General features: G+C 38.0%; 1 long non-coding RNA gene across 1 annotated transcript in view; it reads right to left on the reverse strand.

Moving 5' to 3' along the window:
* LOC141278085 (uncharacterized) overlaps positions 1–26,281 on the reverse strand; it is a 35,207-nt gene extending 8,926 nt beyond the window's left edge. The window contains exon 1 of the long non-coding RNA XR_012330344.1: positions 25,304–26,281. This is a non-coding gene — a long non-coding RNA (uncharacterized lncRNA). The remainder of the gene's footprint in view (positions 1–25,303) is intronic.
* Between the last annotated feature and the right edge of the window lie 1,278 nt (positions 26,282–27,559).

Consider the following 27,559-nt stretch of genomic DNA (forward strand, 5'->3'; position numbering starts at 1 on the left):
CAAATAACACATTGCATCTTAAGGAAGAGCAACTTTCTCCCTTCAAATCCATATATGATGTAAAATATATATCAAGTCTGAGGCCATTAGTTCTTCACATAGGCATGTAGTATCGATATGTGTCAGGGAGCAAGTTACCAAGGCCAGTTGTAAGTCACTGATGAACAATCATACAACAGGAGAATTGCACCAGATGCAAAAACAGTGCACAGAGTTGCTACCACAAGAGCAGATAAGAACTGAATTTTTCTCACTCCCAGGCTGATGCAGTGTTGTCCAAGCAAAGCTCTGAGCTTGGAATTGCACAACTGGAATTAGTTGTTTTACAGAACTCTCTGTAAATCATGCTGGTTGGTTCTGGCCCAGCTATAGGGCCTGTCGTATTAGAGTTCTCTGCTGGCAGGAAACATGAAGAAACTTGACTAACAAGGAAAAATGGAATGCTTTGGAAGTACTTGGTGTACCTTAAATAAATGAGAACAAGTCAAAACTGACTTCAGAAAGGAAGGGGGCAGCCCTAAAACTGTTTGACCCAAGGGATTTGAGCACTTATGTCTACACAAAAATCTGCACACAAATATTTATAGCAATTTTATTCATAATTTCCTGAAGTTAGAAGCAACCAAGATGTCCTTCAGTAGGTAATGGATAAATAAATTGTGGTCTATCCAGACAATGGATTATTATTCAGTGTTAAAAAGAAATGAGCCATCAAGCCATGAAAAGACATGGAGGAAATCTAACTACATACTGTTAAGTGAAAGAAGCCAATCTGAAAAGGCTACATCCTGCATGGTTCCAACTCTATGACATTCTGGAAAAGGCAAAACTATGGAGACAGGAAAAAGACTGGTGGCTGCCAAGGGCTGAAGTAGGGAAAGATGAATACGTAGAGCACAGAAGATTTTTAGGACAATGAAAATACGCTTTAAAATATTGATACCATAATGGTGACTATATATCATTATACATTTGTCCAACCCATAGACTGTACAACACCAAGAGTGAGCCGTCAGGTAAACTATGGACTTTGGGTGATGATGACGTGTCCATGTAGGCTCATCAGTTGTAACAAATCTACTATCTGGCGGGGGATGTTGGTAATGGGGAGGCTCTGTTGGGCGGGGGGTAGGGGTAAGTGGGAAATCTCTGCACCTTCCTCTTAATTTTTACTGTAAACCTAAAACTGCTTTACAAAAAACAAGTCTTTTTTAAATAAACATAAATATAAATGCTAAGGACAGAATAATTTTAAAGAGCAAACACAGATTCTTCTTGGGTAAACCAGTTTATAAAGGATTGAAGTCATTCAACCAGGACACAAAAGGGGCAAACAATGTGTCTTTATAAATATAGAATGGGATGTGTGTATACCTATTTATTAAATCTCTGTTGTGTGCACACATTATGGTAGGTTCTGAGTTTCTAATGCGCTTGAACCTGTGCTCGTAATACTGAATGCTTCAGGGCTTCAGATATATGACCCGGGTAAAACAGGGCTTACAGAGAAAGGGAGGAAAAAAACCCAACGGGCATGTATATTTACAATAAACTTCAGGGTAGATACCACCTTTCAGTTATTCAATGAGATATCTTTGTCTCGGTGGGAAATTCTATTTTTTACACTGTTATCATTTCACTGACAATAATCCTGTTGAGATCAATGAACTAACAGCACAGGAAATTATAGACAGGAACTTTGGATTATAAGTTCACCACATGACAAAAATGAATTTGCTTTCATTTTTTGTATAGTCTATTTCTAGACATTTTTACCAATTTTTGCTGAAATGGTTATGAGAGTAGAATTGGTAATGCAGTGAAACTCAAATTTATCTAAAGTTTATGTGCTTTGCTGTTAGTATCATTTAAATTTCTGAGATCAAATTTGGCTCAATATTATTTTTTACAAGCCACAAAAAGTAGGTGCTTCACATGCTCTGAAAAACTAATACTCAAAATGTGACCCCATTTTTTGTCCAACCACATGTAATCTGTTTGACTCTACTAAAGTGAAGAATGATATAATCTGGCCAGACCAGTGTTGGGGTAATGAAAGTAATTATATAATATTAAGGATGTGCTATTTAGGATAACAAACAGATTATAGGTATAGAACGTGCATCCCAGTTGGTAACAGAGCCCCAATGGACCTTGACAAAACTGGCAAGATAAGTCCTCATTAAAGCAAGATAAATTATTTAGCTAATACAAATAAGTTAAATTTAAGTAGAACTCCACATAAACCCACACACATCACATTAAACTTTTAGCATTGATTTATGTGTTCTAATTTTAGTAAACATTGGCAGAATTAGAAAGGAGAGCCTACCATATGGGAAAACCTAGTTAAGCCTTGGATGTTCAGGAGTCAATAACATACAATCCTGCTTTCAAAGAGTTGGATAAAGCAAATTAGTACACAAGCTGTCATAATTATTAAGTCAATCTGAAAACTAATTTTATGAGGGGCAACTAAACAAAATTTTGCCCAGGTGAAGACAATGAAGGCTTACAGGGCTATAACATCTAACAGGGACCACTAGGGCATAAGTCCCACAAGAACGGGAAACATCTCTGTGCTTTTCACCAATATCATCCAAGTACCTTACTTTGAATGCAGCACATAATAAGTATTAATTTAATATACAAATATATAGAATTAACAGGACCTAGTCATAGATTGGATGTGGGTGTTGAGTGACTGGAAAGATGTACTGGGAGGAATTAAGAATGATACAAGCTTTCCAACCTAAGTGTCCATCAACAGATGAATGAATAAAGAAAATGTGGCACATATATACAATGGAATATTACTCAGCCATAAAAAAAACGAAATTGAGCTATTTGTAGTGAGGTGGATGGACCTAGAGTCTGTCATACAGAGTGAAGTCAGTCAGAAAGAGAAAAACAAATACCATATACTAACACATATATATATGGAATCTAAAAAAAAAAAAAATAGTTCTGAAGAACCTAGGGGCAAGACAGGAATAAAGATGCAGACATAGAGAATGGACTTGACACAGGGAGGGGGAAGGGTAAGCTGGGACAAAGTGAGAGAGTAGCGTAGACATATATGCACTACTAAATGTAAAATAGATAGCTAGTGGGAAGCAGCTGCATAACCCAAGAAGATCAGCTGGGTACTTTGTGACCAACTAGAGGGGTGGGATAGGGAGGGTGGGAGGGAGACACAAGAGGGAAGGGATATGGTGATATATGTATACATATAGCTGATTCACTTTGTTATACAGCAGAAACTAACACACCATTGTAAAGCAACTATACTCCAATAAAGTTGTTAAAAAATAAAAAAAGAATGATACAGGCTTCCCACCCTAAGCAAGAATTCTCCCCACACCTTCAGGGACTATTAACTTTGAACTTGAACACCATGAGTGCTCACTACTTGCCAAGGCTTCCTAATTCATTGTTGGGCTAGAACAGATATGTTTCTTAAACTTTTTGATCCATCCTCTTTAATCTTTATCATTCTTCTTAAACCAGTCTCCTATAGAAACACACACAAAGATATCCACTAACCTGCACCCTCTTCTCCATTACACTATTAAATATTTTGAACACTTATTAGTCCCTATCAGCAGTTTTCTCTTCCTAATATAACATAGCCATTTTCTTTACCCATACTGTATCTTTCTAAATCTCTTGCCATTAGTCTTTTTTTTTTCTTAATTTGAAGGCACCACATTCTATTAGTCATCTAAGTTTAAAGCCTTATGGATTCTTAAAATTTCTGTTCTCAGCATTGACATAAATTATTCTCCAAATTATCTTAATTATGTCTACACACTCATCCTGTAGAACAGTGCTTGAGATTTCATATAAGTTCGCTCTGTTCTCACAAGTTTATGTTTTCTTGCCAGGTTACTATACCCATGCATTCTCTTTCTTGAATATTCTTCATTAATAGCTGACATAAGCTGTGCCCACCACTTCTATTAAGTGCACACAGTTGAATTATGGATACACAGGGAGAGATTATGAGAACCTTACTACTCTGGCATCATAGGGGGGTTTCTCTACTTGGTGACATTAGCCAAACCTTAATTTGAATATGCTAGGATGCTTTATATTTGTGGGAACAGAGATTAAGAATAGAGGAATAACATTTCCAAATTACCTCCTATGATGAGATACTAAAATGACATCCTTGTTCAACACTTAAAGATTTTTCTTTTAATATTTTAAGGATGCATAATCTGGGGTGTGACAGAAGGAGCAATGCACCCTGGGTCCCTTTGCTGGGTGAGAGAACCAGTAGGGCTAGTTCACCTTGACGTGATGCACCTCAGTCAAGTGGCTAGTCTAGTGAACAAGCCCACAGAGCAAAGAGAATTCAGTGCTATTTGATAAAGAATGGCTTTGTGAGCGCTTTTCTCTCCAAACAGCAGGATTACAGAAAATAACAGGCTGTGGTGTGTTTCTTTCCTAGAGGCACCAGAAATAGTTCTTTTGTCATCAGTCTTCCTGGAGCTAAAAAGTGAGTCCATAGAAATTAGAAGCAACTCAAAGCTTGTCTGGATTCTCCTGGCAGGGATGCTGTTGAGGGCAAATGAACTGTCTCTGCTGCTGATCATAAGCTACGTGCAAGATGGGGGAAGGAGGAATTTAGAATAACCCATTTCTTAGCAAAGACAAAAAGGGAAGAGCAAAGAAAAAGAAGAAATTGGAATAAAAGATAAAAGGCAACACTGGCTCTGCCCCCTCTTTCTTCCATCCTAAACACAAAGAGTGTCGCATTCCCCTCCAGGTTTGGTTTGCTTCCCACTTGCGCACATGTCAGAGGTAGAAGGAAAACAATTTAAACAATGTCCTCCAGCAGGCCGATCAATAGAATTAGCTAATTTTAAATGTTAATGCATTCCATTCCTGGCAACGGAAAGACATTCCAATGCTTCAATTTTTTTTTTTATCCTCATCTTAGATGAACCAAAAGATGGAAAACCTGTCTAACATGGAAGGTATCCTCTGTATAGACTTAAAAATGAAAATAAGATATAAAAAGAAAAATTTGCTTATGAAGAAAACTCAATCTCGCTGGCTTTCAGTGCCAGCATTTTTTCCAGCAAACATACAAGGTTGTTGTCTCAGAGAATAAGAAGGGTGTGACCAGATGACACCAGCAGGAAGAAAAGCTCTAGATTTTTTATTCTGACTCTGCATTTCTTATTTTCAGACATTCCTACACATTTTCATGCATTTCCTTTAAACGTCTCATAATTAAGGATTAAAGAGCCAAGGCCTCGCATGTGTGTTGGCTTCTTACTTCTCAGGAACCCAGACGGGTGGAAGTACCACCATCCAGCATCTCCCCAGCTGTACCCCCATCTGCTATAGGAAGAGAGAAGCATGGGTTTTTCATGGTTTTACCCAGAAAGGAAGCACACACGCCCCACTTATATTTTATTGTCAGGACAAAACATATCGTATTAAAATTACTACTAGAGACAATATTAATGCTACCCTTGATCACTCCACATGGTTGAGGCTCCCTCAGTGAATGGTGGCCACATTCCAAGAGCAAGAATCCTGAGAGACAGAAAGAGATAGAGAGAGAGAGAGAGAGAGAGAGAGATGACTGTCCTCTAGGAGCTAGTTTCAGAAATCACTCAGTATCATCTCAATCTCATTCTTTTCATCCCTAAGACCATATTCAAGAAGAAAGGAATTAGATTCCATCTCTTGATGGAAAGATGATCAGAGTTGGCCGACATGTTTTTAATGCAGCACAGCAGAGGTGAAGAGTTGCTTGAAAGTGAGAACACTATCTCGCACTTAAATGTCATCACATGGACACCTCATGGTATTTTGGTTCACCCAAGGTTGATTCCTGGAATTTCTTAAGCAGTAGAATCATGACCATTTAAGACTTGGTATGATGAATATTTTCCATCCATTTTCAAACATTCCAGTTCTGATATATCTCAGTCAAAAGAACTGACCCAGGCAGCTGTTCTGAAAGCAAGGCTGTGAGTGGACAGATGGTGGTAGGGGTTCTGGGTGGGGGTGAGTGACAGTGGGCATCCTGCCTCCTATCTGAGCCCCAAGAAGGACAGTCAGCCAGAAATCAGGCCCACGGAAGATCTGGAACCACTCAATGATCATTTAAAATTGATAAAGAATTTTCCAAATTTGGATCCCATACAACAAATCTGATGGAGGTACTGCATGTATTTCAAATACAGAAATTCAGAACTACAGATACCTATCCCTACCATGAATGCTTGGCCAAACTTTAAAAAAAAAACAAAAACAGACACAAACTGAATCTTTATTGGGAAGAAAAATCCCATAATTGTTCATTGATCTATAAACACAGAGCACTTCTCTGTACCCCTTCATTGGTATCTATGACTCAGGGAAATTATGCCACAACTATGTTAATTTAAAATTTCCCTACTACACGTCCAGCAATTTAAGCCATGTAAATATATATATAAAATATCTTCCACTGAATATTGCTAGTAATTTGTGTTATGTTAAATGAAAAATGTAAAGTAGTTGGATATTTTATCACAATGACCACAATTTTGCTTATGACAGCTAATAATAATTTTGAAACATTTGATGTCTGGAGAAAGACATGTAGAAGTAACATAAAAATAATACTAGAAATTAGGATGTAGATCAGAAATTATTATCGGAGGTTTGAGCACCTAATATAAAAATTATCATGATTTATCCATCCTGGAAGGTAAATTTAGTAGGTGTTTTAGGTAACATACCATAGTTTTGATTCAAATTTCAGTGAATGTATACAACTGCCCAGGGTTGCCAAACACAATGAAACTGTCAAAATGGAACAAAATGAAAACGTTAAAAAAATACATGTGATTCCAAAATGATGACATTAATATTCGTATTCATTAAACAGTTTCAAACTAAAGTGTGGGCCCTGGTACAACAGACTTTCTTCCCAGATTTCATAATCGAATATACACAACTTATTTTTACTTCTGGAAGTCTCTTGCTTTAAATGGAAATGCACGTGTGTTCTTGTGCCATTGTTTTAAGGAATGGGATTTCCCTGATCTTTATTTACTTTGGAAACATCAGCAGGAATACAAATGGGTATTTAGGAGTGGAGATACTAGTTCATATGAGTCATGGTTTACAGGTTAGCCATCCGTAGTTTTAACTGTATTATCTACATCCTTAGCGTTGAAGACAACAACAAAATTCAATTGATTTCGTGCTACTGTGTACACATATTCACTCATTCAAGGTATACTTACTGAGCACCACTGGATGCCAAACCAGCAGTGTACAGTCCAGCAATGGAGACAAACAAATTGATCACTATATTCCTGTAGGAAATACTGATGCATACTGATAATACTATAATACTGATACATATAATACCATATGCTGGTGGTTGATAGAGGAGGCATGGTTTGTGGATCAGGGAAGATTTCAGAGAACATAATGTCTAAACTTAAAATGTTGACGACCAGACTGGAAAGGTACAGCTTACTCAAGGACTATCAGAGGACCACTGCAGTCCAGAATATTGCACCAAGTTTATGAAATATTCTAAGCCACTTGTACTCACTTCAACAATCCATCAAGTTCCCCATCATTTATGAGCGTGGTTCATGGCCCCCCAAACAATTACAAAACATCAAAGATCACCGATCACAGATGATCATAGCAAAAATGATAATAATGAAAACTTTTGAAATATTGCTGGAATTACCGAAATGTGACACAGAGCCCCACAAAGGGAGCAGATGCTCTTGGAAAAAATGGTGCTGATAGACTTGCTGGATGCAGGGTTGCCTCCAACCTTCAATTTGTAAGAAATGCAATATCTGCAAAACAAAATAAAAGGTCTGCCTGTATTGTTCGTCATGCAGAAAATGCATACATTCTTTTTTTTGTAAGTTTTATTGAAGTATAGTTGATTTAATACAATGTTGTGTTAATTTCTGCTGTACAGCAAAGTGATTCAGTTATACATACATATATATATTCTTTTTCATATTCTTTCCATTATGGTTTATCACAAGATATTGAATATAGTTCCCTGCACTTTACTGTAGAACCTTGTTGTTTATCCATTCTATATATAATAGTTAGAAAATGCATGAAAATGCATTTCATTGTGAAATGAAAGAGCCATGTGGGATTCATAAATCTCTTTGCCAAATAATTTTAGCCCTTAGAAAGTATTTGCTTTACTTAAATGCACAACACAGTTTCTGTCTTCTATCTCATCAGACCATTTTCTTCCCACCCCCAGCCCGGACCTTTTTTTTTATTCTTTTACTTCCAGAGTAAGACTGACTGATAGAATTCTTAGGTTCCCACTCAAGCTGTCTTTTGAGTGTAACCACCATCTTTGAGTCATTTGAGCGGAACACAAATGAATAAGCAGCCCTGGGATTGAGTGACATTTAATAAAAAATACTATTTGTTTAACCTGATTGCGATGTTGTCTGAATCATAAAAATACTGAGCTTCATGGTGGCTGCCAGGCGCTATTATCTGGTACTTGATTTTAAGTGACATCTGTGGGATTATTATGGATATTGATGTTTTCTTTTTCTTTCTTATATTAATACCACAAAAAGTAAAAAGGATTCAGACTGTTGACATCAATGAGTATTCTAGGAATGAAATATTAAATGATTTTAGGAGAAATGTGGCTTTTATGCTAGGAAGCATGACACATTATAGACCTCTCTATCACTGTAATCAGTCCCCTGACATGAAAATGATAAGGCTGCACATGCAATGTCTATTTCCATCTCAGGCATAATGCTTTAGGTGAAAACAGAAGGCAGAAGGTTCATCAGTGGAAAGAAAGTGCATTCTGGAAAGATGTTTGTTTTAATATTTGAATTTGCTTTGCAAGGCTATGCACCCCTTGGCTAATCTAGAGGTTGTTTTGGCAAGTCTGTCACCTGAAGTGTGTGACTAGTCCCGATTCTGACTCAATAGATAGAGGAAGATCAACCTGTTCACAAAATATTCATTTCATGGTTGAGAAGCTCTCTGGATCACCATTCTCTTCTACTTTCTAACGTTCTGAATATACTGCACAATTCAAGAGCTCCATTTCAGCTTATGTTTTCATTTTATTTTCCATTTTTTTCCCTCTGATTTCCCAGGACCTCTGTGGTTCCTTGATTAAAACTGGAGTGATTGCTCCTCAGTATTTACTCAAAGGGATTGAAAACATATGTTAATTCAAAAACCTGCACATGAAGGTTTATAGCAGCTTTATTCATCATTTCCAAAACCTGGAAACAACCAAGATGTCCTTCAGTAGGTGAGTGGATAAACTGTGGCACATCCAGACAATGGAATATTATTCACTGATAAAAAGAAATGAACTATCAAGCCATGAAAGACAGGGAGGAACCTTAAATGCCTATTGCTAAGTGAAAGAAGCCAATCTGAAAAGGCTACAGACTGTATGATTCTAACTCTGTGACATTCAGGAAAAGGCAAAACTACAGAGACAGTGAAAAGATCAGTGGTTGCCAGGGGTTGAGGGGGAAGGAAGGATGAATATCCTATCCAAAGAGGATTTTTAGGGCAGTGAAACTACTATTTCTGTGAACCTAAAACAACTCAAAAAATAACATCTTTCAAAAGAAATCCAGAGTAACTGGGAAAACTGAGTGTAACTTCTTATGTGATGTGAACATTGGCATTCTTTTAGGATTGAGAATGTAATGTAAGTTTATTTCTGTTTTGTATATAAGCTCATTTGTAGCATTTTTTTTTTTTAGATTCCACATATTAGTGATATCATATGATACTTGTCTTTCTCTCTCTTACTTACTTCACTTAGTCTGATAATCTCTAGGTCCATTCATGTTGCTGCAAATGGCATTATTTCACTATTTTGATGGCTGAGTAATATTCCATTGTATATATGTGTCACATCTTCTTTATCCATTCATCTGTTGATGGACTTATGTTGCTTCCATATCTTGGCTGCTATAAATAGTGCTGCTATGAATGTTGCAGTGCATGTGTCTTTTCAAATTAGTGTTTTTGGGTTTTGTTTTGTTTTGTTTTGATACATGTCCAGGAGTGGGATTGCTGGATCATGTGGTAGCTCTATTTTTAGTTTTTAAGGAACCTCCATACTGTTCTCCATAGTCAGCCAGCTTTCACTACTTTATATGCCCAGAATCTATCCTCCTAACTTCTGTTGTCTAGTCTTCTGTTTCCATAATGATGCAGATTGGGAAACAAAATAATCTGCGGGGCATCACAGACTGAGGGTCTCTCATACCAGTAAAATAAGAAGCTCTGAGCTCGGTCTTTGTGATACAAAGGAGGTTGAATACTCCCTATATAGTGGAGGTTGCCGGGAAGAAATAAAAGTATTGCTCTCATCAGTTTTTATTTATTAATTTCCTTTTAGGAACTATGTAAAACTGTGGACCTAAAATTGAAGGTGAAGGGTACTTCATTAATAAAAAGTAAATAAAGAAAACAAGAAAGAAAGTTGCAGCTAGATAACTGAGAAATAACAGTGTTTCATTAACACCACTAGAAATTCTGTGGCTATGATGGTAGCTCATAGACACAATGGCATTGTAAAATCATACAAGACTCCTTTTAGCCACCAATTTGCTTCACAACCAATAATTAAAAGATGAGGAAATTCCATCTGTCGTCACTGTGTGATGCCTCAGGCCCCACCCTGAGGTTTTAGGCTCTGCACAACACTGAGGCAGCCACAGGATCCAGGATCCAGGGTCTGAACCTTCTACATGAATTTTAAGGTATTAAAGGACTTACCTACACTTTAATTGCAAGGACTTATTTTAAATTTAAATGGAATCTTAGAGCCATTGATAACATCATCTTTTTGCCCACTCTACTCAATGGATGCCTGGAAGAGCACAAGAAGTGTTCAAAGAGGAAGTAAGGGGCAGAGTCTTATGAATGATCTATGCAAAAGCTTTGGAATTACAGTGATAGCTTTTCAATCCTACCAAATTTGCTCCAGAAGGAGTATGAAACCAAAACTATAGACAATTGGGAGATATCAAAAGCTATTAAGTGGAAATGAGATCAGATCTGTATTTTTGGAAGACAGTGCCATCCTTAGGTGACTGGATTTTTTTTTTTCTTTTTTTCTTCTGCACTCAGCAGTGTGCACCTTCTTCCCTAACTACCTTCCTTATAGTCTCTAAATTTGACCACCTTGCTTAACTCCCAACCTGGGACATTAATTTCATCTGGCCCCTTCATTCTGGCTCATATTTTTGTCCTGGAAATTATCTTTCTTCAGATCTTAATACTCCAGGAACTCTCCACTCTTCTCTGAGATTAGCTTTCACTCCAACACAAATGTATAATTAGAAAGCAACTTTATTTCTATTTAGATCGCTCCTGCCTCAACTGAAGATACCTAATATTTCAGGCACATCAGGCTATTTAGCACAAACAGCCATTTTCTTTTGTATAAATTTAGTTCCTTTATTTCAGTTTTTTTGCTCTTAAAATATATTGCTCTGAGAAAATGTAAACAAAATTATACTAAATCCACTTCTCTCCATTGGCACATACATTTTAACTTAAATGAATAACACCAGACCCTCTTAGTGGCTCTGTTTAAATTGTTGGCAAGATCAAAACTACTTCAATAAACAATTTCAGGAAATACAAAAATCTAAGGATAATATAGTTTATAATTATCGAAAACTATACTCACCTATTCTGCCAATGGACATTCAGTTGATTTCCATTTTTTTCACTATTTTAACCCTTCTGCATCACTTTATTGACAGATAAAAATTTACCTTCTGTGAATAGCTCTTCTTATCCTTCAACTTTTTTTCCATTTTTTGGTCTTTTTCTTAGAGATGTAGGAGAGCTTTAAATAGTTTGATTGCTAATATTTTATAGATTATTTGCACAGTCAATCTATTTATTCTTCCCATCTGTGGCTTGTTTGTTATTTTGGAACATTTGATCAAATATCTAATATATTAATTTTTGTTTATTGATAGATAAATTGATTGTATTCATGATTTTTTTCCTTAAATATTTGGTTTAAGTAATTCTTTTCTCCCTTGTGGACATAGATAGACAGCTTTACTTTTCTTCTACAGTTTTAACATTTTGCTTTTTACTTGTAGTTCCAAATAAAAGGTTTTTTTAGTACCATTTACTTTTCCACATGGATATCTGATTTCCAGTAACATTTATTGAATGAGAAGCAATTCTTTTTTTTTAATCCATTTTATACACATCACCGTATACATGCCAATCCCAATCTCCCAATTCATCACACCACAACCCACACCCCCCACGACTTTCCCCCCTTGGTGTCCATATGTTTTTTCTCAACTTCTGTGTCTCAATTTCTGCTCTGCAAACCTGTTCATCTGTAGCATTTTCTAGGTTCACATATATGCGTTAATATACGATATTTGTTTTTCTCTTTCTGACTTAGTTCACTCTGTATGACAGTCTCTAGATGCATCCACGTCTCTACAAATGACCAAATTTCGTTGCTTTTTATGGCTGAGTAATATTCCATTGTATATATGTACCACATCTTCTTTATCCATTCATCTGTCGATGGTTATTTAGGTTGCTTCCAAGACCTGGCTATTGTAAATAGTGCTGCAATGAACATTGGGGTGCATGTGTCCTTTTGAATTATGGTTTTCCCTGGGTATATGCACAGTAGTGAGATTGCTGGGTCATATGGTAATTCTATTCTTAGTTCTTTAAGGAACCTCCATACCGTTCTCCATAGTAGCTGTACCAAGTTACATTCCCCCCAAAGTGCAAGACGGTTCCCTTTTCTCCACACCCTCTCCAGCATTTGTTGTTTGTAGATTTTCTGATGACGCCCATTCTAATTGGTGTGAGGTGATACCTCATTGTAGCTTTGATTTGCATTTCTCTAATAATTAGTGATGTTGAGCAGCTTTTCATGTGCTTCATGGCCATCTGTATGTCTTCTTTGGAGAAATGTCTATTTAGGTCTTCTGCCCATTTTTGGATTGGGTTGTTTGTTTTTTTAATATTCAGCTGCATAAGCTGTTTATATATTTTGGAGTTTCATCCTTTGTCCAATGATTCATTTGCAAATATTTCTCCCATTCTGAGGGTTATCTTTTCGTCGTGTTTATGGTTTCCTTTGCTGTGCAAAAGCTTTTAAGTTTCCCATTTGTTTATTTTTGTTTAGATCCCATTAGGTCCCATTTGTTTATTTTTGTTTTTATTTCCATTTCTCTAGGAGGTGGATCAAAAAATATCTTGCTGTGATTTATGTCAAACAGTGTTCTTCCTATGTTTTCCTCTAAGAGTTTCATAGTCCCCAGTCTTATATTTAGGTCTCTAATCCATTTTGAGCTTATTTTTGTGTATGGTGTTAGGGAGTGTTTTAATTTCATTCTTTTACATATAGCTGTCCACTTTTCCCAGCACCACTTATTGAAGAGACTGTATTTTCTCCATTGTATATCCTTGCCTCCTTTGTCATACATTAGTTGTCCATATGTGCGTGGGTTTATCTCTGGGCTTTCTATCCTGTTCCATTGATCTATATTTCTGTTTTTGTGCCAGTACCATATTTTCTTGATTACTGTAGCTTTGTAATATAGTCTGAAGCCAGGGAGTCTGATTCCTCCAGCTCCATTTTTTTCCCTCAAGATGGCTGTGGCTATTTGGGGTCTTTTGTGTCTCCATACAAACTTTAAGATATTTTGTTCGAGTTCTGTAAAAAATGCCATTGGTAATTTGATAGGGATTGCATTGAATCTGTAGATTGCTTTGGGTAGTATAGTCATTTTCAAAATATTGATTCTTCCAATCCAAGAACATTGTCTATCTCTCCATCTGTTGGTATCATCTTCAATGTCTTTCATCACTGTCTTATCGTTTTCTGCATAGAGGTCTTTTGTCTCCTTAGGTAGGTTTATTCCTAGGTATTTTATTCTTTTTGTTGCAACGGTAAATGGGAGTGTTTCCTTAATTTCTCTTTCAGATTTTTCATCATTCGTGTATAGGAATGCAAGAGATTTCTGTGCATTAATTTTGTATCCTGCAACTTTACGAAATTCATTGATTAGCTCTAGTAGTTTTCTGGTGGCAACTTTAGGATTCTGTATGTATAGTATCATGTCATCTGCGAACAGTGACAGTTTTACTTCTTCTTTTCCAATTTGTATTCCTTTTATTTCTTTTTCTTCCCTGATTGCCATGGCTAGGACTTCCAAAACTATCTAGAATAATAGTGGTGAGAGTGGACATCCTTGTCTTATTCCTGATCTTAGAGGAAATGCTTTCAGTTTTTCACCATTGAGAATGATGTTTGCTGTGGGTTTGTCATATATGGCCTTTATTATTTTGAGGTAGGTTCCCTCTTTGCCCACTTTCTGGAGAGTTTTTATCATAAATGGGTGTTGAATTTTGTCAAAAGCTTTTTCTACATCTGTTGAGATAATTATATGCTTTTTATTCTTAACTTTGTTAATACGGTTTATCACATTGATTGATTTGCATATATTGAAGAATCCTTGCATCTCTGGGATAAATCCCACTCGATCATGGTGTATGATCCTTTTAATGTGTTGTTGGATTCTGTTTGCTAGTATGCTGTTGAGGATTTTTGCATCTATATTCGTCAGTGATATTATTCTGTAATTTTCTTTTTTGTAGTATCTTTGGTTTTGGTATCAGGGTGATGGTGGCCTCATAGAATGAGTTTGGGAGTGTTCTTTCCTCTGCAATTTTTTGCAAGACTTCGAGAGGATGCGTGTTAGCTCTTCTATAAATGTTTGATAGAATACACCTGTGAAGTCATCTGGTCCTGAACTTTTGTTTGTTGGAAGATTTTTCATCACAGTTTCAATTTCATTACTTGTGAATGTTCATATTTTCTGTTCATATTTTCTATTTCTTCCTGGTTCAGTCTTGGAAGGTTATACCTTTCTAAGAGTTTGTCCATTTCTTCCAGGTGGTCCATTTTATTGGCATAGAGTTTCTTGTAGTGGTCTCTTAGGATGCTTTGAATTTCTGCGGTGTCTGTTGTAACTTCTCCTCTTTCATTTCTAATTTTATTGATTTGAGTCCTCACCCTCTTTTTCTTGATGAGTCTGGCTAATGGTTTATCAATTTTGTTTATCCTCTCAAAGAACCAGCTTTGGGCTTCCCTGGTGGCACAGTGGTTGAGAGTCCGCCTACCGATGCAGGGGACACAGGTTCGTGCCCTGGTCCGGGAAGATCTCACATGCCGCAGAGCAGCTGGGCCTGTGAGCCATGGCCACTGAGCCTGTGTGTCCAGAGCCTGTGCTCCACAATGGGAGAGACCACAACAGTGAGAGGCCCGTGTACCGCACAAAAAAAAAAAAAAAAAAAAAGAACCAGCTTTTAGTTTTATTGATCTTTGCTATTGTTTTCTTTGTTTCTATTTCATTTATTTCTGCTCTAATCGTTATGATTTCTTTCCTCTACTAACTTTGGCTTTTGTTTTTCTTCTTTCTCTAGTTCGTTTAGGTGTAGCATTAGATTGTTTATTTGAGATTTTTCTTGTTTCTTGACCTAGGCTTTTATAGCTCTAAACTTCCCTCTTAGAACTGCTTTTCCTGCATCCCATATGTTTTGGATTGTTGTGTTTTCATTGTCATTTTTCTCTGGGTATTTTTTGATTTCCTCTTTGATTTCTTCAGTTATCTCTTGGTTATTTAGTAACGTATTGTTTAGCCTCCATGTGTTTGTGTTTTTTATGTTTTTGTAATTGATTTCTGTAATTGATTTCTAATCTCATAGTGTTGTGGTCAGCAAAGATGCTTGATATGATTTCATTTTTCTTAAATTTACTGAGGCTTGATTTGTGACCCAAGATGTGATCTATCCTGGAGAATGTTCCATGCTCACTTGAAAAGAAAGTGTAATCTGCTGTTTTGGGGTGGAATGTCCTATAAATATCAATTAAATCTATCTGGTCTATTGTGTCATTTAAAGCTTGTGTTTCCTTATTAATTTTCTGTTTGGATGATCTCTCCATTGGTGTAATTGAGGTGTTAAAGTCCTCCACTATTATTGTGTTACTGTCGATTTCCTCTTTTAGAGCTATTAGCAGTTGCCTTATATACTGAGGTGCTCCTATGTTGGGTGCATATATATTCATAACTGTTATATCTTCTTCTTGGATTGATCCCTTGATCATTGTGTAGTGTCCTTCCTTGTCTCTTGTAACATTCTTTATTTTAAAGTCTATTTTATCTGATATGAGTATTGCTACTCCAGCTTTCTTTTGATTTCCATTTGCATGGATTATCTTTTTACATCTCCTCACTTTCAGTCTCTATGTGTCCCTAGGTCTGAAGTGCGTCTCCTGTAGACAGCATATATATGGATCTTGTTTTTGTATCCATTCAGCAAGGCTGTGTCTTTTGGTTGGAGCATTTAATCCATTCACGTTTAAGGTAATTATTGATATGTATGTCCCTATGACCATTTTCTAGATTGTTTTGGGTTTGTTTTTGTAGGTCCTTTTCTTCTCTTGTGTTTCCCACTTGGAGAAGTTCTTTTAGCATTTGTTGTAGAGCGGTTTGGTGGTGCTGAATTCTCTTAGCTTTTGCTTGTCTGTAAAGCTTTTGATTTCTCCATTGCATCTGAATGAGATCCATGCTGGGTAGAGTAATCTTGGTTGTAGGTTCTTCCCTTTCATCACTTTAAGTATATCATGACACTTCCTTCTGGCTTGTAGAGTTTCTGCTGAGAAATCAGCTGTTAACCTTATGGGAGTTCCCTTGTATGCTATTTGTCATTTTTCCCTTGGGGCTTTCAATAATTTTTCTTTGTCTTTAATTTTTGTGAATCTGATTACTATTTATCTCAGCGTGTTTCTCCTTGGGTTTATCCTGCCTGGGACTCTCCACACTTCCTTGACTTGGGTGGCTATTTCCTTTCCCATGTTAGGGAAATTTTTGACTATAATCTCTTCAAATATTTTCTCGGGTCTTCCTCTCTCTTTTCTGCTTCTGGGACCCCTATCATGCAAATATTTTTGCGTTTAATGTTGTCCCAGACGTCTCTTAGGCTGTCTTCATTTCTTTTCATTCTTTTTTCTTTATTCTGTTCTGCAGCAGTGAATTCCACCATTCTGTCTTCCAGGTCACTTATCCATTCTTCTGCCTCAGTTATTCTGCTATTGATTCCTTCCAGTGTATTTTTCATTTCAGTTATTGTATTGTTCATCTCTGTTTGTTCTTTAATTCTTCTAGATCTTTGTTAAACATTTCTTGCATTTTCTCAATATTTGCCTCCATTCTTTTTCCGAGGTCCTGGATCATCTTCACTATCATTATTCTGAATTCTTTTTCTGGAAGATTGCTTATCTCCATTTCATTTAGTTGTTTTTCTGGGGTTTTATCTTGTTCCTTCATCTGGTACATAGCCCTCTGCCTTTTCATCTTGTCTATCTTTCTGTGAATGTGGTTTTTGTTCCACATGCTGCAGGATTGTAGTTCTTGATTCTGCTGTCTGCCGTCCGGTGGATGAGCCTATCTAAGAGGATTGTCGAGAAGCTAATCTTTTTTAATCCACAAGAGTACCTAACAAATTCTCTGGCAGAACCTGATGTTAACTGAATTAAGTTGATTTTGATTAAATTAATTGGCCCGATGGTTATGGGGAGGCCTTACAAGCCATTAATGGGCCCCAGGAGTACAAGACACGTACTTTGAACTATAACCCTGGAACTAACTGCATTCCCAGCCTCACTCCAGGCCTGCAAATTCTCTAGGGTTTGTATGCTTGACTCAGTAATGCTCAAAATAAGGTTTTTCTTAGTGTACATAAAAGTTACGGAGAAAAACATCACTTTGTTGCCAAGAGTGGCATTTCAGGCAGAGGCCAGAAAGTTGGCAGAGTCTGCCTTGTGTAACATTTGTCCACGAATCAGATTATAGTAGGACCTCACAAAATATTTATTAAGAGAAAGAGTAAACTTAGCTGATCTAATTTCTGACTGTTAGTCCTTGGCAGTCTGAAAGATTATTAGTTGAGCTTTCCAAGTTACCCAATAGAGAACAAAAAAGGTTGAAAAATATTCTAAGGAAATACTACAGAAAACATGTCTTCAGAAGGCTAGAATATCCAAGACAGAAACTTCTAAGGCAGAGCTTATAGACAATGGGATATGCTAAGACTCTGATGTTCTCGAGCTGGTTAAGGCTCTTTGCAGCAAATATAATAGAAACCAGGTTTGTAATGAACTCGTGCCTAGGTCTCTGTGACCTAGATGTGCTGGAAAAAATGGAAGGTACACCTTCTTTTTCCTTCATGTGGCCCACCATCAATACAGTATTGAATCCCTTTTGTAGAGTGCTTAAGCCTGGTGTATTTTGTAATGAACCTTACCTGTTCACCACCCAAACTCAGAAAAAGTATAATTTAAGTGAGAAAAGAAGCAGAATATAATTGAGTATTTCAAGGCAATCTGCATTTTTGAAAACTGTATGTGTATGAATGAATATGAGAGATACAATATGCCATAAACATAATATATACAATATAATTCCATATATTATTGCATGTGTTATATACATTTTATAATATAATTTTGTGTATATGCATATATATACACACAAAAATATACAGGCAACTAAGACAAAATATTATCAGAATATTTATTCCTTGATGATGGAAATCTCAGGGGTCATTTTTGGTTTTGTTTCTGTTGTTATACCTTACGTATTTTCCAAATATTGTTCAATGAATTTGTATAACCTTTACAATGATAAAAAGTTATTTGTTTCAAGGCTGGAAAGAGAACAGACAAGAAATCTTCACCTGAAAACTCTTAGTATCAGAGTTCCTGGCCCCAGGGAAGCAGAGCTGCCCAAAACAGAGAACTGTGGACACCTCTGCCCCCTGCTGTCCACCTTCAGTAAGTATCCTGTGATCCTCCACCTGCTGCTAGTAGGAATCTCCAGGGAGATTGGTGTTTATGAAATCACAAAATCCTGCTGCCCTCCTCAGAGATTCCCGGGCTGCGGACCCTCAGACTACACTGAGGAACGTGCACTTAGAATTAAGGAATATCCTGATCACAGCTAATGAGATAGACCAGGAAAAATATGGACATCATACCTAGGAACACACATAGAAAGAAACTAGGTTTCTTCCAGTTTTTTAAAAATATATTAGCATATATTATAGTGTATATTGAAAGAGTATGTATTAATATAGAATATATTTTAAAATATAATAGTCTATATACTTAGTATGTAGTATTAATATTAATGCTAACACATTATATGATTTAATAATATTAATATACGTGTACTTTCATAGTATATATGTACTTTAATATGCTTGTATATATCTTATATACTTTATAAGCTTTGTACATGTATTTTTACAGTACTATACTTTTTAAATGCATGTATATGTATTTATATACATGCAGTTTTATATATGCACAGTACACAGTATATAGTATGTATATATACTATATATGATGTATGTATGTAGAATATGTACAGTTTTCACACACACACATACTTTTACAAATGATTTTGCATTTGTCAGGATTTTATTTTAATGAAGAGCCTAAAGTGTGACTAACATCTGCATTTTAACTCTACAGCTGGTAAAAGCATTTCTTCCTTTTGAAGTTATTCGAAGTTCCAATTTGTTTTAGAAGTTGACACATCTGAGGGGATTTTTTGTTGTTATTATTTATGAAATTCAGCATTTCCTCAGAGCCAGTTTTGATATAATAAAGTTTTCAGATCTCCAGTCTCACAAGCAATTTATTTACAGTCAGTAAAAGACATTGAAGCCAAATGCCTTTCTTAGACATGCTTTCAGCAGTGCCCATAGAATTCAGTTACATGTGCTGGTCTGAAGGAAAAATGTGGACAATGTGGTAAACACAGTCTTGCCTTAACCATAACCAAATTAAAATAGCCGCCTCAACAGAGGTAGTTAGGGAACCAAATAGATTGAAAAGAAAACAAGAAAAAAAAAAATCAGTTTGAAAGCAAACCAACTTATACCATATTTCCTGATGGCAGATTCTGACCCATGAGGCATGCAGAAATCAAGCATTAATACTTCAATGGTTGTTGCATTATTTTATGAGATTTCATCATTAAATATTGAACGTTAGTCCAGGCTTTTTTTATACCATATTCTTAAATCTGCTTTAAAAGCCTGGGATAATCACTTTAAAAATGAATCCATGCATATATTGATACTATATGATTCAGAAATATATTGGATTAGGGTTTGTGATACTTATAAATGAGAACTTGTCATTTTCAAGCATAAGCATTTTTCTTTTCCATGTAATACTTGCCTGGTATTTAACCTGTCTGTCCCTCCCAGAGTGTGTGGAGCCACTGTGAGAAGCCCCCTAAGTGTCCTTTAGGATGGATCAGTAAGTTATACTTGCCATGGATTGATGCTCTGTCTACTCATGGGACAATGTGAAGATCAAACGAGATAAATTATGTGAAAGATTATGATATGACTAAAGCCCTATATCAGGTGCTAAGAACTTCTCACTGCTGTTAAATTGAAGAAAGATATGTAGGTTTCAGCATCTTTTCCTCCCATGGCCAATTACATTTTGCACAGTTGTCTGATGAAAATGTTGATATTGTGTACATATTAACTAAGAAAGTTTTGCAAATTCTCCACTTGACTACCCCTGTATAGAGTGGACTTTACAGTAAATTTTGATCGAAAAAAAAGAAGATAATGTCCTTATTTGATGCATCTTCTTCAATGTATTATCTCACAGTCAGCCAACTTTTCTATCATGTCAATGGAAAAGAATAAATTTTATGAAACAAAAAAAGTGGGCTTTGTTTCTGAACAAAAGTAGTAGAATATTTACTTTTACTTGGAAAATAATTGATTTTTGTGACCTATGTACCATATAGTCAGGCAGTCTTGGTCCTCTAGATAGGCATGTAACAAACAAACAAACAAACAAACAAAACAGATAAATTCAGGACGTAGACAGAGTTCTCAAAGTGTTTTACTGAAGAGAGTCCATAGAGGGACTCACTTTGTGGAAATAGGATCTGTTTATACCCTTTGTCTGTCAGTTGTTGCTCACCAGCTGCCCCCAAGAGGGAGCAGAAGGTAGAACCTCATGGGCCGGGGGTCCTGTAGGCTGTGGACCATTGTCTCCAGAAGGGGGCAATGGTAGACAACACGGCCACAGTTCCCAGCAGCGGGGAGCGTGGTGTCCCGGCTGCCAAGGGGTTCTGGGTGGGGCCCCAGTGCCCCCTTCTGCAGGTGGCAACATGACCAAGGACCAGCAGCTGTGGGAAGCCACTGCCACCCAGGACACTCCGGAGCCAGAGGAACTGCATCTCTAGGGAGATCAAAGCCAGTGCTGGAACGTGGTGCCGGAGGTCAGGAGGGAGTAAATACCCAGGCAACTCCCTCTTTCCACCTTCCCATCACCTACCCCTGCTTCCATGGCTAAAGCAACTCAACAGGAACAAGAGGCACGGGAGCCTGGGCAACACAGTCGGTGGAGACCAGCTTCCCTGACCACAAATCAAATGGGAGAGGATGGAGAATGAACCAGCGGTGTGAGAGGGTAGGTAACAGAAAATGAGCACACCCTCGATGGGTTTCCTGCAGCTGTTTAGAGCAGTCAGTAATAAATAGAGGTCTTGCACATCCCACGATCCCATCCTCCATAGCCCTCTCCCCACACCCGTCTCCTCTGCTTCCTCTTCCTCTTCCCCCTTCCCTCTTCTCTTCTTTTTCTCTCTGTCTCCCCATCTTTCCTTCCTTCCCTCCTACTTCTTCCAGTCTCCCTGAATCATGGGTGACCACTGAGGATTAAGGTGCACGTGGCTAAACCAGACCTATTAACAGACAGGTATGACCTGGTAAGGGGTAAGCGTGGTGATTGCTGCAAACCAGCCTAGGAGCCAAACTGTGGTATTGATAAGGATAGAATAGGGTAATTAAATAGTCAGTTTAGAAATCCCACTAGGGAATTAAGGAGAGAAAGGGAATTTAACGGGAGTTTGGGAGACTGTGGTAAGCTCATGACCACTCAGGAAAAGAATCCAGTACCCTAGCAACAATCTACACTACCTTGATGGAGCACCAGGTGCATTGAAGCACCAGACACACACAAGCCACAAACCTTGATAGTTAAAACACAAGACAATAGATACAATGGGGTCTGAATCTTGTTACGTGGAGTCAGAAAGTTAATAGTCCTTGAAGAGTAGCATTTCTGCATGTAGCCAAGACAGAAATATAGGTGAAAGGGGACATTATACTGAAACCTGCGGTGAATTACTATATTTTAGTATATGTCACCACCCTTTTGTTAATATACATATGATCTAAATAGCACCATGACAGTCCCAGTTAAACCATATAGGGCCAAAGGAGGAACTAATGATGTAAACCTTGACACCTGCCCAAGAATGAGGAAGACAGTGGTCTTCTCCCCTCCCCACTTTTTCTTTGGTTATAAAAATGTAGCCCTCTTTGTTTTCCGGGCATCACACCCTTGCCTGCCAGCCTGTATCACTCACAAGTGTCCTGTGCTAATAAATTCACCCTTTGCATATCATTTTGCCTCACTCTGAATTCTATCTGCGACAAGACAAAAGAACCTAAGCTTCAGTAAGTCCTGACACTAGATGAGAGGTTTTAATCAAAAGACAGTGGGTTAGAGGACTTCCCCGGTGGCGCAGTGGCTAAGAATCCACCTGCCAATGCAGGGGACACGGGTTCCAGCCCTGGTCTGGGAAGATCCCACATGCCGCAGAGCAACTAAGCCCGTGTGCCACAACTACTGAGCCTGCGCTCTAGAGCCCGCGAGCCACAACTACTGAGCCCGAGCGCCACAACTACTGAAGCCTGCGTGCCTAGAGCCCGTGCTCCACAACAAGAGAAGCCACCGCAATGAAAAGCCCGCGCACCACAACAAAGAGTAGCCCCCGCTCACCACAACTAGAGAAAGCCCATTCGCAGCAACCAGGACCCAACGCAACCAAAACTAAATAAATTTATTTAAAAAAAAAAAAGACATGGGTTCGAGTCCCCTCCTAGTCAGGGATCGTGGGTTCAAGTCCCAATCTGAGTTTTGGCTGAGTTTGAGTCCCACACAAAAAGGAGTGCAGTTTCAGTGTCAAATAGCAAAGAATACATGACCCGATGTACAAAAGTCATATGGCAATGAAACAACTGCCCATGATGAAAAACAACCAGATTTTGTTGCTATTACTCTTGAGGTAACACAGGGTTTTGCAAAGTGGTCAAGAATTCAGTTGTGCACTATCTCTTCTTCCATGAATTAACTGCAGGTGTTTGCCAGGTGGACGTGGGTATAGAAAGTCACTTTATACACTATCTGGCAGAGATTATACAAATCATTGTAATTTTAACATGAACAGTGGTCAATATGTTGATAAGCAGACCCAGCAAAGGAAGAGGGAAAGGGCAGACAGTGCTGTTGCTGTACTGGCTTGTTCCAATCTTTTTGTTTTTCCTTTTCTCTTATTTCTCAGGAAAAAAATTAGCCTTTGGCTGGCCTCGTGGAAGGACTGCCATGTGTGAGATCAGGAGATCGCATGGCACATGTAACAGGTTACCTCCTAGGGGCAGGTTCCTGGGCTCCTGTCCACATGCCACCTCCACAGGCTTGAACCCCTGCAGTCCTGGCAGCCTTGAAGGCTGCTTACTGCTTCAACGGCCAACTAGATCACGCATCCCATGTTTTCTCTTAGCCCTGAACCCGTGGCTGTCTGACTGGGAACAATGCAACCTGCTAAATGTTCCTTCCCTTAATGTGGTTTCCAGCTCACTTTCCTCCAGTTCAGCCCCTGCTTGTGCCAAGGGTCCTATTTTCAGCTAAACAGCTCGATCCCTCTTATGTCTCTGGCTGACGTGGAGATTCTCTCTCATGTTCACTTTGTTTGCCAACGTGCTTTAGCGTCTTTGAACGCTACCACATAAAGCAAACTGAACTGTGTACTACTCTGAGAATAGAGTTGATGAGGAGAGCACAGCTGTGCCAGGACCCAGTCTAGGTAAAGTCTTGAAATTTGAGTTACTGGGGAGCGATTTCGCACCCCATCCCCTTCCTTAACTCATTCTCAATTTCTCTCCGTGAATCCACGTGTGGACATACTGATGCACTCAAATAGATGCACGTTGTTCATGTGTGTAGTTTTCTATAACAACCCTTATGGCTTTCAAAAACGTGTTATCCAGGCAAAATGTAGTTTAACAATAATAAACAATATTAACAATATATTAACAATAATAAATAATTAACAATAATAAATAAATAATAATATTTATTATATTAAATAAAACAATAAAATTATATTAAATAAAAATTATATTAAATAAAAACAATAATAAAGTGCTAAAGTATGGAAAGTCTCATATTTTCACAGCAATGTTTCCTGAGTTTTTCACACAAGAGTTTTAATAACTGAAAATTTCAAAAGGATAACCTGAGAAGCCAATCTGAAAAGGCTACATATGTGTGATTCCAACTCTGTGACATTCTGAAAAGGCAAAACTATGGAGACAGTAAAAGGATCAGGGGTTGGAGGGTAAGGAGGAATAGGTGGAGCACAGAGGATTTTTAGGGCAGTGAAACTACTCTGTATGACACTATAATGGTGGATATATGTCATTATACATTTGTCTAAACCTTTAGAATGTATAACACCAAGAGTGAGCCCTATGGATTCTGGGTAACGATGACATGTCAGTGTAGGTTCATCAGTTGTAACAGATGTACCAGCTAGAGGAGATGTTGATAGTGGGGAGGTTTGGGAGGCTACAGAGTGGTTATGGGAAATCTCTGTACCTTCCTCTCAATTTTTCTATGAACCTAAAACTGCTGTGAAAAAAAAAATCTTAAAAAACAAAAAAGTTAACCTGAAGCAGTTCTTTTCAAAAAAAAAAGCTTAGATAAAATCATTTGACTTCATTTGTAACACCTTCTGCTTAAGAATGGCACAAATAAACACAATTTTACTACAAGTATATTACCCTCCCCACATGCCATCCCAACTAGCCTGGCTTTTATTTCTTCCTCCTTCACATCTATGACTCCTATCTTTGTTTCCTGGATTATCACGTTCCCTGTAAAATCCTCAGACCAGCCCAGGGAAGCTGTTTGTGACTCTCCAAAGATCCTCATATTCAGGAAAAAGGGCAAATTCTTTGTCACATTTTATTCTCATTTTTGTTGTTGTTATTTTTTTTCAGTCCAAATCAAAATAACTCACCAGTGGCAGGGGCAAAGTAACCATGGTAAGTAAACACTTACTAGGCATTTCCCCTAGAGGCTGTTTGCAGATAGCTGCTGCGTGAGTCATGAGAACAGGTCTCCAGGGATCCTCCATCTCTGACCCAGGGTGGAGTGGGTTTTGGGGCCCTTCACACAGCTCAGCTCCCTGGATGATGTCAGCTGATCCAGTCGCAGCAAACAAACCCTGCATTCATTCAGTCTGCAGTCAGAGATTCCAATAACACAACCAAGTAAGTCTAGGTGGCACAGAAAAAACGACCGATAATAGAAACTGCTGTGAGCCCTCTGTAGATATAGCTCCAGGATGAAATGGATTTCCCTGTCAATATCCTGTTTGTCACTGCAGGACAGGGTGTCATTTTGCTGGGCCAGGTTTCACCGGATGTTTTCAGTTTCCTTGTTGGTTTCTAAATGACTCTGTTAAGGAATCTGTGTGAGAAATAGACCTATTTTTATTCACAATGACTTCGCCATCTGCCTTGGTATTTTCTGTAAACAGATTCCTGTCCTGCCAGTTAATGTATTTCCATCTGTGAACCCTCCAGAGTCAAAATGTCTTTTTAAAGAGTAACATGATGATATGAACATTCTGTTTCACCGTGTAGAACTGATAACTACTGAAGGTTCTTCAAACCATTCAAAGAAGGATGGCTTTAAAAATAAAGCTGCAGGAATATTTCATTCAAGACAATGAAACTACATAGTGGCTTGTTTTTCTTAAGTCCGCAGGAAAAATTTTCTCACCAAATGTTTAAATTAGAGGACACTCTTCTTTGTGTGAGTTGAGAGAACTCACTTCCATGTGTTTGGAAATAATTTAAGGATGGGGATAAGGAGACTGGTGCTGACTCCATCATTGATTTATTATATCTTAAATACGACCCTTAAGTACTCTGTTCTCTTGAGTTCCTCATACATAAAATGAGACCAAAAGTGCCTGAGTCTAAATGAAAAGGTTGTCGAAAGTCTGAAATGAGGTGATATGAAAAGTATATCAAGAATTGCCCAGGGCTTCCCTGGTGGCGCAGTGGTTGAGAGTCCGCCTGCCTATGCAGGGGACGCGGGTTTGTGCCCCGGTCCGGGGGGATCCCACGTGCCGCGGAGCAGCTGGGCCCGTGAGCCATGGCTGCTAAGCCTGCACGTCCGGAGCCTGTGCTCCGCAACGGGAGAGGCCATAGCAGTGAGAGGTCCGCGTACCGCAAAAAAAAAAGAATTACCCAAATATGTCACATCCTGTTATGATTAAGGCTTAGAGTCTTCCGGTGAGATTTCACGACTAATACATAAATAAATGGTTGTTAAAGGTACAGTGGCTTCACTTAAATCAGTATCTTTCAAACGATTATACAATAAATGCCACTGTGGGTTTTGTTACAAAATTAAGGTTGCTTAAAATATAGGAAATGAGTACTTGTACTGTTTCTATAAAAATAAATAAATAAATAAGGCTATGTCCAGATATGTCCATTTCCAGACATAAGCACTCTTTGTAAATATATATTTATGTAGTGATAAAGTCTGTTTCTCATGTCATGGCTATGTCTTCTTATACTTTTTTTTTAAGGTGAGATTAAAACATACCATGAAATTTACATTTTTAAAACGTACACTAGGGATTTCCCTGGTGGCGCAGTGGTTAAGAATCTGCCTGCCAATGCAGGGGACATGGGTTCGAGCCCTGGGCCAGGAAGATCCCACATGCCGCAGAGCACCTAAGCTCATGCACCACAGCTACTGAGCCTGTACTCTAGAGCCTGCGAGCCACAACTACTGAGCCCATGTGCCACAACTACTGAAGTCCGCACGCCTAGAGCCCGTGCTCTGCAACAAGAGAAGCCCACGCACCGCAACAAAGAGTAGCCCCCACTCACTGCAACTAGAGAAAGTCCATGCGCAGCAGCGAAGACCCAATGCAGCCAAAAATTTAAATTTTTTTTAAATTAATTAATTAATTTAAAAATTAAAATAAAATAAAATGTTCACGAGCAGTTTTCAGTATAGTCACAATCACCACTCTGTATTTCCCAAATATTTTCAAACCATAAAAGAAAAAAGAAAAAAAAAAATCCCATCCCCATTAGCACTAACTCTCCTTTCCCTCCTCCCCTTAGTCCCTGGCAAGCACTAATCTAGTTTCTCTCTCTGCAGATTTTCCTTTTCTGGACACTTTATATTAACGTTTCTGGTTTCTTTTTCTTAGCACTTTTGCAAGGTGCAGCCATGTTTTAAGATATTTCAGAGCTTCATTTATTTTTATGGCTGGAGAATATTCTA

The sequence above is a fragment of the Tursiops truncatus genome, chromosome 2 (assembly GCF_011762595.2).
Source record: "Tursiops truncatus isolate mTurTru1 chromosome 2, mTurTru1.mat.Y, whole genome shotgun sequence".
Classification (NCBI taxonomy): domain Eukaryota; kingdom Metazoa; phylum Chordata; class Mammalia; order Artiodactyla; family Delphinidae; genus Tursiops; species Tursiops truncatus.